This window comes from Jaculus jaculus, chromosome 2, assembly GCF_020740685.1.
Source record: "Jaculus jaculus isolate mJacJac1 chromosome 2, mJacJac1.mat.Y.cur, whole genome shotgun sequence".
Lineage (NCBI taxonomy): Eukaryota > Metazoa > Chordata > Mammalia > Rodentia > Dipodidae > Jaculus > Jaculus jaculus.
In genome coordinates, this window is record NC_059103.1 from 38,461,091 (window position 1) to 38,473,261 (window position 12,171).

General features: G+C 46.8%; 1 pseudogene; it reads left to right on the forward strand.

Moving 5' to 3' along the window:
• The first annotated feature begins 6,892 nt into the window (after positions 1-6,892).
• On the forward strand, positions 6,893-9,930 carry LOC101613476 (annotated as a pseudogene).
• The last annotated feature ends 2,241 nt before the right edge of the window (positions 9,931-12,171 follow it).

The window sequence follows — 12,171 nt, forward strand, 5'->3', positions numbered from 1 at the left end:
TGGAGGATCAGAGTGTGCACCTCAGAGCCCTAAATGCCCAAGAGTCTCATGGGAAATAACTCATCTTAACAAAGATCTGGATAGCCCACAATGGCTTCTTGGCTATTTTATGAAGAATTAGAGAGGGAAGCTCAAAGACTCCTAGCATAAAGAAATGATAAGGAGATGGAAATGCTATGACTCTAATCTGATCAGCAGACATCGTATTCATGTACTGAAACAGTGCACTGTGCCGCATAAATGTAAACATTCAAAAAAGAGGGGCTGGAGAGATGGTTCAGCCATTAAAGGTGCTTGCTTGCAAAGCCTGATGGTCTGGATTTGATTTCCCAGTATTTAATATAAAGACAAATGTACAATGTGATGCATGCATCTGGAGTTCATTTGCAGTGACGGGAGGCCCTGGCATGCACCCACATTCATTCTCTCCCTCTCTCTCTCACGTACACACACAAAAATAAAAAAAAATTAAAAATATTCCATCATGAATGATAGAGGAGAACATAAAGCATCCAATGCTCTTTGGGGAGCTATTTGCATTCAGTGATTACTGGGGAGCAGGAGACATTTTCCTCAGTAGTGTAGCCATGGAGAAGCTGCACGTGCCATAGTAAATACGCCCCACTGATGCTCATGCATGTCACCCTAATTTAACTAAATGGGTCCCACACACACAGCCCCAAGGGTGGGGGAAATATGTCAAGGTAGAAGAGGGACTAGATGGGAATAAAAAGGGGTTCAGTGGAAAGGGGATATGGAAGAAAGCCAAAGTAATTATGGAAGAAAACTATGATCAACATACATTATATACGTATATGAAATTTTCAAAAAAATATGAAGAAAAATAAAAAGTTAAAAAGAAAAACAACAATAATTAACTCTGGGTGTTGAGAATCACTCCTGCAGGAGAGTGAAGTTATCGTGCTTCATGGAGTCTGTCTCTGAGCCTCCTCCAGCTCCTGCCTGGGCTCCAAAAGGAACAGTGTAAATTAGAATTGCACCCTAGTAATGAGGCAGATAGTAAGAGCTACAAGGAATATCTTGGTCAAGTCTCAGTAAGCACCCACTGGGCACTGGGCAACCACTTCACCTCAAGCCTCTATTTTCTGTCTGGAAATGCTGCATGCCACATAGGAATGCTATAAGGATTAAATGCAGAAATGCAGAGAGCTGGCAAGTACAATACCTGAGTTTTGTATCTTACAATATTGGTGTTGTTAATATGGTTTCACTGCTTTGTCATGTGGTGACTGTGTGGCATAAGTGGTCCTCTTTGTAGTCTCCACCAGACAGCTATTATTTTGGCCTGGCCAGTATCCCTTTATCCATTAGAAAACCCACTATAGGTGGCTGGGCAGAACGCGCCTAATTACCTTCAGCCAGTGGAAATCAGGTCACCAGGTCTGGCCAATCACAGCTTTCCATACCCTGAGTCAGGGATAGTTCTAGAACTGTAGGTAAGTCCAACAAATCCCACCCAAGTCCTCATATGAAAGCTAACAGTGGATTCTGGGAGAGACAAGGAATTTCTTGTTTCCAGAATTGGGTGCTGAGGTTTCAACATGGACTCTGAGCAGCCCTGAGAACAGGCTTTGTGAGGGGATGGGAAGGAGGTTTCTGGGACAGCAAGAGCAGGAGAGCTCAGCCAAGGAGCCCCATAGCCCTGCCAAACAGATATCTGCTCCATGACGAGGACTTTCCCATTGGGTGAGCCAATAATGTTCCTATTGTGCTGAAAACAGCTAATGTTAGTTCCTGTCTCTTATCCCCAAGAGTCCCTTTCATTCAGCCTGCTGCTGGCAGAGTTAGAGCTGGCCTGGCAGTCTGAGCAGCAAGCACAGACCCACTCCATCTGGGATGGAGGCACATTCACTGGAAGAAGATGTGGCATTCCAGCTCTGTTCTGGCAGCCTCCACAGTGCAGACCAGCATAGCCAACAGACGCTGAAGAAGGAGAATAGAAAAGCCAACTCATTTGAAAGGACACAATGTGGAGCTGGGGAGATGGCCCAGCAGTTAAAGGTACTTGCTGTCAATGCCTGCTGGCTCGGGTTTGATTCCCCAGTACATGTGTAAATGCAGATGCTCAAAGTGGCACACACACCTGTAGTCTGTGAGCAGGGGCAAGACACTCTAGTGTACCAATACACTCACTCTCAATCTTTCTCTCTCATAAATACATATTTATTAAAAAAAATAAAGGACATACTATAAAGTGTGTTGGATTTCTCAGGCATATTTCTTCTATAAACTGCATCTTACATTACCCTGTCTTACTTCCTCCCATACGATCCAGCTTTGGACCAGGATTTGGCATTAACAGGAAAGGACCAATGCAACTTTTCTCCCTCCACCTTCAAACCTATGTGAAGGCTGACAGGCCACTGCCACCACTTCTGACCCTTTCAGACCCTGGAAGGAATGGAGAGTGTTTTGCTTTCGAGGCTCGGAGCTCTGTCTGTGGTGCTCTTCTGCTCCTCTGTGTACCTCATCAGGAACCATGTAACAAAAGGAAAGATAAAGGATTTGCAGGTTGAAAGAATAACAAGGATGTGGGCTAGAAGGAACGAGGGTAGGTTCAGTGCCAAATAAAAGATCCTCTGTCAGAATTGGGGAAGTCAGGGTGGGCAGATATGGAGAGCTACTGGACAAGACACCATAGGACCATAAAGGTAGGCTAAACCCAAGCCCAGACCCTGGCTATGAACACTCAGTGGTCTATTGTCCATGAAAGAGTGGGAGCACCACTTAGCCAGCCTCCCAAGGGCTCCCAGGAGAGCCCAGCACTGTGAGGCCTCACCCTATGACTGTGATGCCTTCCCATAATGCCTCAGCCCACAGGAACCACTATGCACACCTCTCAAAGAAGGCTGTGGAAAGCAGCCCCCATACCTGTGTTGAAGCCATGATGAGGTGCAGAGCAGGACACTGGAGTGGATGGCCAATCATCAGATGATGACTGCTGACACATAGGAAGCGCTTGCAGGACAGCCAGAGGGCAGTCAGCAAGCCCAGGCCACTGTGCTTTGGCTGCAACACGACCATATGTAAAAATGGTGCTTCAACTTTCTGTAATTGAAACGCCACTCAGCAAAACTCTTAACCAATCAGTCCCTAATGATACATATTTACCGTCTTAGGAATTGTGGACATGTGCCATTGTTCTAGTAACAATATCATGTATATTATACAGTATATAAAAACAGGTATTTTTTAATGCTGGAGGCATAGCTCAGTGGCAAAATGCTTGTCTAACATGTCCAATGCCGTAAATTCAATCTTTTCTACTCTTCAGAGAAAAATACAATATTTTTTAAAGATACAATAAAGAAGCAAATAATATATCTAACAATCTCACTGAGTATATTATAAGCCAATATGCTCTTAAAGTTAGATTTAGCATTAGTAACAGTAGGTGTAAACTGATAATTTTTTTTCTCATTTTCTTTTTTCCTTTTTTTTATGTATTTGAGAGAGGGAGAGAGAGAGAAAGAGACTGAGAGAGAGAGAGAAAGAGAGACAAAGAATGGGAGTACCAGGGCCTCTAGCCACTGCAAACAAACTCCAGATGCGTGCCTTATTATGTGTATCTGGCTTACATGGGTACTGGGGAATTGAACCTGGGTCCAAGGTAGGGTCTCATGCCAGCCCAGGCTGACCTGGAATTCACTATGGAGTCTGAGGGTGGCCTCGCTGGGAATAAAGGTGTGTGCCACCACACCCGGCTCCGGCCCTTTTTTTTTCCTTTTTCTTTTTGAACATTTTTAAATTTATTTGAGAGAGAAAAAGATAAACTCATATTTTAAATAAACTTTTGGATTTAAGTTTTTCTGGCCATTCCCATTAGTGATTATGCCACACTGTTATAACTTGCCAAGGAGCGGGGAGGGGCTCCGCTACCTGGCTGTCTGCTTCTTGTCTATGCTGTCTTCAGACCTGAGCTGCATTTCTGAGTTCTTTAAGCCACTCATCCATTATGCATGCTAAGTGAGATGTAACCAAATAATATGATCTGCAAATCCATTTAACTGGGCAAATGTAAGAGAAACATACTAGAAACCAGTGAGTGGGGGGGGGGGGGCAACTATCCACCACCACTAGGGAGCCTCTGTTCACGCTGCTTCAAGTCCTGCATGACAAACGGACCATGGTGTAGACCAAGGGAGGCATTAGTGCACTGTGCCACCATATTATATGCTGTTTTCTGTTTGGGTTGTAAATAAACATAGAGAAATGTTACTCTTTTCCCACCATCTGGTGACTCATTTGGCACAACTCAGCCCACGTTAGAGGAGCATTATAGAGACTACTGGCCTTGGCTTTGGCAGAGTCTGGTTCTGCTTCGAGCACTGCTTCCTTTTCCACCTGCCCACAGCTCCCATCCCCAAATCCTTCCATTGCCTGTAAGACAGCATCCAGATTCCTTAGCACCGCACTCTGCCTTTCCAGCTTTATCCCTTTCTTTCTCCAGCAAAAGCCCGTGGCCATACCAGTGAGCACTCCTCCAAAAGATCAGATTCCTTTAGGTCTTTGCAGTTTCTCTTTTCTCTGACAGGACTGTTCTCATTTCATGCTACCATCCTGAAAATCTACAACTCTTTGGACTTCAAATCAAATCCTCCCACTCTGTAAGCTATGGTCTCCCCTCTACCAACTCAAAGCACAATGGCAGTCACATTCTTTCTCCCCAGTTAATTATTCAAACATTTGCTCTGTTATGCCCAGTTCTTGGCACCCCCAGTGACCACCAAGAACCAAACACGTATACAAAAAGGCAAGGAGCTTTATTTCGGGTTTAAGCTCGGACTCTTGACTTCACCAACGCAGTGGATCCATACAAGAGCCCTGAGCAGCAGGGTGGGGCAGGTTTTTTATAGGGATTCGAACAAAGAAGTAGGGAGAAGTAGGAGAATGGTTACATGATTAGTTGATTTAAGCAGTAACTGCACTTGTGTTTTTCTGATAGGCTTAGGATACTGGTGGGCAAAGCTGGTGAGCAGGAGGTAGGGGGATTTCAAGCAGATTAGGTAACCTTTATTGTAATTGGCTATGTGTATTTGAGGAACTTTAAACAAACTTATTTTAAGCAAACTTTATCTATGACCACAGGAACACATGGTGCAGACAGTCTATTCCCCCTTATCAGGAAACTGACCTTGCTGGAAAGCAGAAACTTAGGCCTATTGATGATTCTGAGGCTTATTGTGGCTTCCTGAGTCCTTCATGCTCTACCCTTGAGATTTCTGTAAGATTTTTTAAAATATTTTTGTTTATTTTCAAGCAGAGAGAGACAGACACATACACAGAATGAGAGAGTGAGGGAGAGAAAGAATGAACCAGGGCCTCCAGCCACTGCAATGGAGCTCTAGATACATGCACTGCTTTGTGTACCTGGCTTCTGTGGGTACTGGGGAATCAAACCTGGGCTGTTAGGCTTTGCAGGCCAGATCCTTAACTGCTGAGCCATCTCTCCAGACCTGATTTCTGTAAGATTTTAAGAGAGCTGTTCCCTCTCTCCTCCCCACCCTCTCTCTCTTTCTACCTCCATGCTCAGGAATAGGTCTGGGTTTTGTGGTCATCTGCTGTTATGGTAATTGGGTACACTTGGGCTGAGGGGTGGGCAAGCCACCTCCCCCAACCCCCACCTCAGTTACATCACAAAAGGCCCAGCCCTCACAGTGCAGTTTCTCTCCACCTTTCCCCATAAACCTTATAAAAATTAAACATCTTGAAGCCGAGAATGGTGGTGCACGCCTTTAATCCCAGCACTCGGGAGGCAGAGGTAGTAGGACCACCATGAGTTCAAGGCCACCCTGAGGCTACATAGTGAATTCCAGGTCAGCCTGAGCTGGAGTGAGACCCTACCTCAAAAAACCAAAAAAAAAGAAAGAAAGAAAGAAAGGGAAAAAGAAAAAGAAATTAAACACTTTGGGCCCAAGACAGTTTGTCTTTGATTCCTTCTGTCTCGAATCCTGAACCTGAAAACTTCTTCCCAGCCTTAAAATACTTTTCTAACAAACCAAAGGAGCTTAGTTCATTCCAGAAGAGTCAACCCACTGCCCAGCCAAACAGAGGAATACAGCCAGATCTCCTCACTGTGAGTACCTCTGTCTCCTCCCTCACTTTGCTATGTTCTCATATGCTGGTCACTGAGCACACATTTCAGTCACCTGTTCTCTGTACACAGCCTCATGAACACCTGTCCACTCTTCTGAGCTGCTCTAGTTGGTCCAAGACCTTCCACAGTCTCTTCCCTCAGAGTCCAAGGTCACCTTTCTGATGTTCATAACAAGATAATTACTAATTATGCCTTAAAATGAAAATCCTCAAAAGGTGGTAGATTGGGAGGCTCCAAGTCATAGCCTAGGCCAAGTCAAATGCCCATTCAAAAGCACTTGTTCCTTTCAGTTGAAACCTGGTCACAAGCATTCTTTTCTTGACTGTCGTTCTATTTTAGGGGATGTTAGCTATTCCTACCAGCACCACAAGTTTCCAGACTACCACCGATTCTCACAAACTCATCACAGCCTTCTCAATAACCAGCTCTGCTAGGCCATCAAGGAGCAAGGGTCTTGCTGCACCTTTGTCACAGAGAACATTTGAGACCAATCAAGGACCTCGCTGGGTCTGTCTGCTCAGGCTGAGCATCTCAACAACTGACTCACACAGTTCTGGAACCTGGTAGTTCCAGGCCACTGTGTTGATAAATTCAGCCTCTCTTCCCATCTGTGGACAGGTGCCTTCTTATGTGTGTACAAATGTCTCTTATCTGATATGGAGAGCAGTCACTGCTCAGAAGAGCAGCAGCCCTATCAGATTAGGGTTCCACCATTGTGACTTCACTGAACTTTAATGAATCCTACTTACTTTCATAAATGCTCTACCTACAAAGATGGTCACCTTTGGGGCTAAGATTTCAATATATGAAGAGGGAACAACTCGATCTGAACAGCCATCAATAGTTGTATTCCCTGCATTGAGTGCAACTTCAGATTCTTGGACCAAAGAGAAAAGAATCAACTTTCCAGAGGCCAGTGAGTCCCACCTCACCTATGTGGGCTCTTCTGGACACCATCAACATGCAGCTCATGAGGGCCAGATGCTCCATTTTACATGTGGAAAGAGCAGTTGTCATAGATCATGCTGTAGGCCAAATGTTGTCTGAACTAGAGTTTACATGGTGAAGTCCTGGCCTGAGGACTCTAACAGATTGGAAAATATGTCCTTCCCCAAGATGATTGAATTATGGTGAGGCTCCATGGAGTTCCTGATCCAACATGGCTAGTATACCCAGAGAAAGAGGAAACTCAGTGTTGCAGTTACCTTCTCTTTTCTGGGACAAGCACCCCACCAAAAGTAGCTTATGAGAGGAAAGGGTAGGCTTACAGATTTCAGGGGAAGCTTTGCGAAGAGGAAGAAGCTGGCACCCTTCTTCATACAACCATAGCAGAGGGAGACAAGGCATCAAGCAAGGACCAGTAAGCAAGCGCAAACTCTGAACACAAGAGGCTAGACTCCACCCCAAGGTCAGCCCGGGTGCCATACTTCCTGCCACAGGGTTCTACCTCCCAAACACTCCACTTAATCAAATACACCTGAGACTATGGAGACACTGCATTCAAAGCACCACACTTGGACACAGATGCGCACAGCAGAAAGATGTTATGAAGATGCAGGGAGAAGGCAGCTATCGGTAAGCCAGAGAGAGATGACACCAACCCTCACAACACCTTGGTCTTTGAACTTCCAGAACTATAAGGGGAAAGTTGCATTGCTTACGCCACCTGATCTTTGGCACCACATCCTCAGCAACACGATCATTCTGTCTCAGGGTAACTTCTGTAACAGTAGGTCTCACTCACCTCTGGATTTCTCAGGCCCTGCACAGATTTGCTATTGAACTATTTTCAATGTTTCAGGTATCTGTTGATGAAAGGGAAGGCTGGGGTGATGAAGGAGGCGGAGCAGAGAATGAGAGATGATGGAGCCCTTCCTTGTTCCTGGAACTGGTCACCTTATAAACCTGTCTTTTGAGTTTTTAATGTTCAACTCAGGCTGAAAGGAACCACTTGGCAGTTTCTGTTATCCTTTCTCTTCTTTATAGTGATGCTTCATGGGTGAGCAGAATGGGTTGAGGGTTCACTCAGAAAACTGTGGCAGAAAGCCACAGCAGGGGCCAGAAGCAGTGTCCCACAGAAGTACAGTATGAACCACAACACAACTTAATATGCCTGATAGCCACCATAAGACAATTTTAAATGGAATAGAGGAAATTAATTTTAATGCTATACACTTAACACACTGTCTTAGTCAGCTCCACACTGCTGAGATGAACTTCCAAACAGATACAGTTTATGGGAGGAATAGGATTTATTTCAGGCTTACAGATCCAGTGGAAGTTCCACAATGGTGAGAGAGACTGGCCCCCTTTCACAGATCCAAATCAGACACAGAAAAAACACCACCTAGCACCATACACAAGCAAGCACTACAGCAAGGAACCCACAGCAAGCAGCCAGAGCACCCGCTGCTTTCTGCATGTGTGGCTAGAAATCAGATCCACCTCCAGCCAGGCAGCTGAAAATCCAAGTTTTAATAAAAAAAAAATTTTTTTTTGAATTATGGAAGTTGTCAATAAAAATATTCTTTTTAAAAAATGAAGCAAGCGCCTGAGCGGAGGTTGACCGCACGGAGACTGCGGCGCGCGTGGTCACCGGAGCAGACCCTGCAGGGGTCCCGGGGGAGAGGGGGAGCCTGGAAGCAGTAACGAGGACGGCCGCGTGGATGTGCACGAGCCGCGCCGAGGACTGGCCCGCCGGGGAGGGGGCGCTCCGGAACGCGGGGCACGACAGGGCGTCTCCCCGGAGCGTGCAGATGACCCTGATGGTGGCCTCAGCCTGGAGGAAGTCACGTGCCGCCTGCAGGAGCGAGAGCAGCGCCTTCGGCTCATGTTCCACAGCCTTGACCGGAACCAGGACGGTCACATTGATGTCTCTGAAATCCAGCAGCGTTTCCGAGCTCTGGGAGTTTCCATCTCACTGGAACAAGCGGAGCACATTCTACACCGCGTGGACTGCGATGGCACCATGACCATTGACTGGCGGGAACGGCGCGACCACTTCCTGCCGCACTCGCTGGAGAATGTGGAGGACAGCATCTACTTTTGGAAGCACTCCACGGTGCTAGACATCGGCGAATCCCTGACAGTGCCAGACGAGTTCTCAGAACAGGAGAAGCTGACAGGCATGTGGTGGAAGCAGCTGGTGGCTGGCGCCGTGTCACGAACAGGCACAGCTCCTCTGGACCGCCTCAAAGTCTTCATGCAGGTACATGCCTCAAGGTCCAACCAGCTCAACGTCCTGGGGGGCCTGCGGAGCAGGATCAAGGAGGGTGGGTGGTGTTCTGTCCCTGTGGCGGGGCGATGGTATCAACATACTCAAGGTTGCCCCTGAGTCAGCTATCAAGTTCATGGCATATGAGCAGACCAAGCAGGCATCCGAGGGCAGCAGCAGACACTGGGTACGTGCAGGAGCGCTTAGTGGCTGGCTCCCTGGCCAGGGCCACAGCCCAGACTGTCATTTACACCTTGGAGACCCTGGAGAATCAGTGGCTTCAGCAGTACAGCCGCGAATCTGCAAACCCAGGGATCCTTGTGCTCCTGGCCTGCGGCACAGTCTCCAGCACTTGTGCCCAGATAGCCACTTACCCGCTGGCGCTGGTCCGCACCCGAATGCAGGCACAAGCCTCCCTCCAGGGCAGCCCGCAGCAATCCATGATGGGTCTGTTTGGCACATGCTGTCCCAGGAGGGTGTGTGGGGCCTCTAGCAGGGCATTTCCCCCAACTTCATGAAGGTCATTCCTGCTGTGAGCATCTCCTTTGTGGTCTATGAGAACATGAAGCAAGCCCTGGGGATCACATCCAGACTCTAGATCCCACAAGAAGTGGATCCAGTGTCCTCTTGCAGGACTGGATCCAGTATCCTCGACTCCACCAGCATTGCTGGGATGGCCATGCCCCATGTGTCCTTCATGGCCACTGAATTCTGGACACCAAGAAACCTCAGCGGCTGGTGGTACAATGTCGACATCCCCTGGCTCCCAGGTCCCTTCACCCAAACACCATTGCTCGATCCCTTTACTTAGACACCGGGTGGCAGACACTTATGCTCTGCCTGCCGGATCTCATATTTCAAGCACCTCCACCTCAGTCGCAGATTCCCGAGTCTGGGAGCAAGATGTGGGAGGCCAGCAGTACTGCATGTGGATCCTGGCTGCGATAGCCGTTGGCGACCAGATTGCTTCACCTCATCACTGAACTCTTCCATAGAAATAAAATCCAGTTTTCCCAAGCCTTTAATCCTTGTATCCCCAACGCTCGGGCTCCAGTCTAGATCCCAACAGCCCACTCAGGGCCATGCCAGATGCCACGCTTCCCTGTTCCTGCCCCCACAGCTGAGCCACATGACATAGGGAGCTTACAGAAGCACAGATCCTAGCCTGTAGGCTCCTCATTGCCCGGCAGTAAGGGAAGGCCTATGTCTTCCAAGGCCACACCTCACCCCAGGGTGAAACTGCTCCCCCACACCAGTGAGGCCTCCCTCCCTATCCCCCACTCCACAGTCTTCCCTTCCTACTCCCTATCTTCTAGGCTAAAGTCCCCAAACCCAAGTCCCCCTTGGAGGGTCCACCTATTTGTTCTTAGGGGGCTAGCAAAGAGGCCAGGTAAGGCCCCTCCTGGGGAACATAAAAAGGGGTCTTTGCAACCCCCTCCCCAGGCCTCGGATTCATAAAGCCAGGACCAGTTCCACAGAGACCACCCTTCCTCAAAGCCAGGCATCCTAAGATGCAAAACAAATCCCAAAACTTACTGGGGAGGGTCTATTTTTCTACCTGACAAAAGAATGAAATCCCCACACTCCCCCATACCCATGCCCTTGGCACTTTATTGTTGGATTGTAAGCTTAAGTTAAATGGGGAAACCTGCTCTACTCCCCAGTTCTTGGGGAGCCCCACTTAATAACTGTAAAAGAAGAACTGGGATGTTGGGGGACTGGAGGATCCCCCCACAGCTTCCACTTCCCTCTAATCTACACCATGTCCCAACTCCCTGCCTGTGTGTGCTTCAAGGAGAAAAAAAGGAATAAATTTTCTAAGCTCTTAAAAAATAAATAAATAAAATGAATAAATGAGGAAAAAACATTTGAGTGAATTGAAGAACATACAAACTACTATACACACTATGCCCAAAGTATTTTCAGTTCAGCACTTGCCTGTGAAGCCTAAGGACTCATGTTTGGCTCCCCCAGGTCCCACATAAGCTAGATGCACAGTGTATGCAAGTCTGCAATGTTGCACATGCACACAAGGGGGCACACATGTCTAGAGTTCAATTTCAGTGGCTAGAGGCCCTGGTGTGCCAATTCTCTCCCTCCCTCCCCATCACATAAAAAAATGACCTTCTTGTTTAAGCAACATGCTACCTCAAAATATTCATATTACCCCAGAACTCTCTGGTTGACAATGCCAGACGCAGCAATGAAGACAAAGTTGTGGCCTTCTTGTGTTGTAGGTAGTTTCTGAGATCGCATCATCACTCCCCTGGGCAGAAAACACATTCTCAGCATCCAAACCCCAAGATCTGAGCCCTATGCTTCTTCGTTTTATTTTTTGTAAGAAAGGCCTCTTTAAATCCATTCAGCACTATTTCTGAGTTATGAGTGCATAAAAAGAGATACATCTTTTGTGAGGTCTTATTATTCACCTTCATATAACACAGGTAATATATGGAAGCAGACAGCTACTTGTTGAAATATGTGTAATAAATATACCACTAAATCTACTGTATATCCTCATTTTGGCATGCAAGGAGCTCTCCTTCAGCTTATGATAATAAACTGGATAATATCAGCCAAGTCACATCATTAAATAATGGGATACAAATAGATCAATGTCCTGATATCATGGGCCTTGTAAACTACTTCCGATTTGGACTCCAAAGCCCTTCTTGAACATAATTAATCATTTCATTAACTAATAAATTCATTTTAGTGCACTGTTTGAAACTATATAAAACCAGTTTAACTGATTATATATACTCATTTCTTTGAAGGTTCAAATAATGGAAAACAGTGGGTCTTAACAGGAGGTTATCTAATCCTCCAGAGGCCATCT